At 29.2% G+C, this 3935-nt stretch overlaps 1 long non-coding RNA gene across 1 annotated transcript; it reads right to left on the bottom strand.

Moving 5' to 3' along the window:
- Nucleotides 1-973: 973 nt before the first annotated feature.
- On the bottom strand, nt 974-2068 carry LOC128283542 (uncharacterized). Its single transcript, XR_008273906.1, has 2 exons — nt 1765-2068; nt 974-1338 (listed from the first exon to the last, which is right to left on the bottom strand). It is a non-coding gene; the product is annotated as an uncharacterized LOC128283542 (long non-coding RNA).
- Nucleotides 2069-3935: the final 1867 nt, after the last annotated feature.

The following is a 3935-nucleotide window of genomic DNA, read 5'->3' as shown; positions in this document are numbered from 1 at the left end:
GCGACATTGAACGAGAGAGAGTTTGTAAAAATGGTGGCAAGAGATTGCAGGTTTGACTTATTTTAATTTATGCAATCACCATGAGATTTTTTAGGTGTTTTGGGTTTTTTTTTCACTTCTCTTAGGGCATGGTTTTAGGGATGAAAGCTAGTTTTTTGTAGAGTGGTTGTGCTTTAATGTTCGTTATCATTTTACGTTTGTCATGGGTTTATTAGAGTTATCATTTACTGTGTTTAGGTGAGATTTAATTTAAGGTGTTTGGCTATGAGTAAGGTTTTCTAATAGGTGTCTATCATTGTAGTCCCATTATCTCATCAGAGATTTTATTTTTAATAAACTTAACATTGGTTGAGCAAAAAAATTTGTCTAGTTACATTCAACTACTAGCCTTATACTAGGCGTACAGTTGTAGATTTAGTCCATATTCTCCAATTAGATCACTCTAAATGATTATACTTTTTTAATTTTGAAATTTTAGTCTTGGCGCAAATGATACTTGTTAATTGATTAACTGGATTTTTTGTAAGTAATATGTGAAAATAATAACCGAACATGGCATTACACATATTATAATATGTTTGGTGCATCATGTTTTGAAAATTTGTAAAGTATGGGAACTAAAAATGACGAAATTAAAATTTAGATGAATTTAAGTATATGACTTAATTTGAAACATATTATAATATATTTGGTGCATCAAATTTATCAAACTTTGATGAATTCAAATTGTAGATGAACTTAATAGTTATCATCTAGTGAATACTTAAATTTTAAGTTTTGAAAAGTATAAAATTTAAAAAAGACCAAATTAAAATATTGGGATCAAATCCACAACTTACATAAAATATAATGGCTAATAGCAAAATTTAACCTATATAAATTAATATGCCAAACGATGATGGCTTAGACTTTGATGTCCAAACCAACAAGAAGCATTCAAAAATCATGATAGAAGGAAGAGTTCTTGCCATGGTTGCCAGAATTTGATCAGATCACTTGATTGAATAAAAAATTATAGTTTAATCAGTTCTGTATAGGCCCAAATCTGCTCGGGCTTACACCAGAACCAAAACCAAAATAAAACTAAAATAATTAGGTCCAATGTCCCTGTTACAAGCCCAATTATTTAGCCCAAAATAAAATAAACCCCTAACCCAAATCCTGACCCAAAACAAAAAAACACTCAAAAAACCCTAAGCCACCAAGTTCACACGCACCAGAAGCTTCTAGAACGTGCCAGAACAATGCCAGGGAGTCAGGCTCCCATGAGCGATTCCGCAGAGCCTCCGAGCCTCATCCACATCATCCCCACAAGCGTTCTCCTCCGTACAATCGAACCTGCGAGAAGAAAATAACAGAAAACAACAGAAAACAACTCACAGCAGATTGACAGCAAATAGATCTAAGGGAACTTTTTTGTATTTTTAATTATTATTATTCTTTTTATTCGGCTATAAAAGCCAATGAAATCGAATGTAAAAGGGATCTCTTTTCACAGAAATACACACGCATATTGAAAGAAAGAAAAATCAATTCGAAATTAGTTTTTAAGGGGATTTTAGATCGTTTTCTTCTTTGATTTTTGTTTCTATTTCCTCAATCCGTATACACGGATATTGAAAAAAGAGAAAGGATCCTAGATCATTTTTTTTAGAAGATGATTCCAGATCTCGATTTTTTAATTTTCGATTCTATTTCTTTGATTTTTATCCATTGCATGTAGAAATGATAAAAGGGAAAGGGGAAAGAGAGCAAAAATCTCACTTGAAACTTGTCCGTTGCTACCACAATTGCCTTCTTTTCACCGGAATCGGCATTCGGATGAAGAGGTTGAGAGCATCTAGAGATACTTAGGTTTTTTTTACCTGATTTGCTAGCTTTTGTACGTCAATCAGATGGCGTCGTTTTGGGCCAATTTCAATGGCTTCAAAACGGTGCCGTTCAAGGCATGGAGGAACCCGCGCGTGAACCGACCCGACTTGGGGAGGATCCGCGCACTTAGTTGATTTGAGTTAATTGCGCATTTGGTACCCCCTCGTTTTGCCGTCATCAGATTAGGTCCCATTTATGTTTCTTTGTTTTTTTAATTCTTTCCTAAAACTTATGCGCTGTTTTGATTTGATCCATGTTTACATGGTGCGTTCAGAAACTTGGAAAATTGCGTTTTTAATCCTTGCACGTTCACACGCATTGCCCATTAGTCCTCATTTTAATTTCAAAAGTTTATTTCATTTGTAAATTATCCCTTTTATTTTAATTTTATTTTAATTAAGTTTTTTCATCATTTTCTTAAGATTCATTTCACATTCATTTTTTAATTCTTGTTTACTTATTTTTATATTTTGAGCTACTTTGATAATTGTATTTTATTTTTATCTTATACATTATTATATATATATAATTCATGATAAAGTTAATTTTATTCTATGTCTATTGTTAATCTTATGTTATTTTATACATATAATTTCTTTTAAATCTATTCACATATTTTATTATATATCTTTGTTATTTAAGGAAAATCCTACATATCTTATGTATTATTTAAATTATTATATATACATATATATTGGTACATATGTTTGATCTATATACATCATTAAATCCATGTTATTTTATACATATAATTTCTTTTAAATCTATTTGTATATATAATTATGTTTTTAAAATCTACTACATATACAATTTATGATGAAATTAATTCAATCTTATACACGTTATAAATTCCATACTATTTTCACAAATAATTGCTTCCAAATTTATTTATATACATATACGTTTTGTAAGTCTATTAGGTGTAATTTATTTCCTAAGATTATATTTTATTATGTATTTCATTATCCACTCATATTCTATAAATTCTCTTTTATTGTGTATATTGTTAGTTTTAAATAAATGTTTCTTACACTTTGCATGTAATTTGATTCAAATGTTTTCATTCTACAATATTTGTTTTAATGATTATATATATTTTTTGGTTATACAAATTATTTCAAATTCATCAATTCATCATTTCGTTTATTATATATACCATGTGTTCATCAATTCATCACTATTTACAAATTGTTTTATACTCCTAATCTCTGTTTTGTTTGGTACATTTTGTTTTGATTGTGTTATATTAGATTATTGAATATTGTTGTACATTATCTTTTCCATTTTGTAGTTCTATTTCAATTGTTCTTGGTTCATGTTTGAAAATATGATTCTATGTTTTTGGACTAATGTTATATAATGGTTTGTTTTTTAGTTGGTTAAATAAAGTCATATTATCTTCATTCGCCAAGTTTTGAATTTTTATACACCATGATTATTATTTTTCTTTTAGTTTACAAAATATTGCTTTATGGTTTTTAACTCTTTAAAATCAATTATTTCATTTTATTTCAAATAAAATCAATGCGTTTTGAGATAATTTACAATCATTTATTGTTAAAGACAAGGCAATGTTCAATATTTGAAAATTCGAGAAATCGTGCCCTACTGTGCTGGGTTTCAATTTTTCGTTGGACTAAATATCTGGATATCCTTTTATTTTTTTAACTTAAGAATTTTTGGAAGTCAAAAATCAATTGTGTTTTCAAAGGTATGAAGAATCGTATCCAATCGTGCTGGATGTGATGCTACGTACCTTTGAAACAAGAGAATTTTGATAACCAACTTAAACTACTCAAACGTTTTAAACAGAACCATACTTCAAAAATCCTTTCTAAAAACTTTGATATGAGGACAGCATTGAATCAATCTGGTACCAATTTTTGGGCGTAATGAGGGTGCTAACCCTTCTTCATACGTAATCGGCTTCCGAACCTATTTTCAAATTTACGTGGACCAAAATTGTTTTAAAATGTTTTAATAATGATCCAATCACATCTAAACAAAAAGATTATTGGCGACTCCACATTTGGTTTTAAAAATCGATCCCTTTTTTTTCTAGG

The sequence above is a fragment of the Gossypium arboreum genome, chromosome 11 (assembly GCF_025698485.1).
Source record: "Gossypium arboreum isolate Shixiya-1 chromosome 11, ASM2569848v2, whole genome shotgun sequence".
NCBI classification, from domain to species: Eukaryota; Viridiplantae; Streptophyta; class Magnoliopsida; order Malvales; family Malvaceae; genus Gossypium; species Gossypium arboreum.
This window is presented reverse-complemented; position numbering and strand designations above follow the sequence as displayed.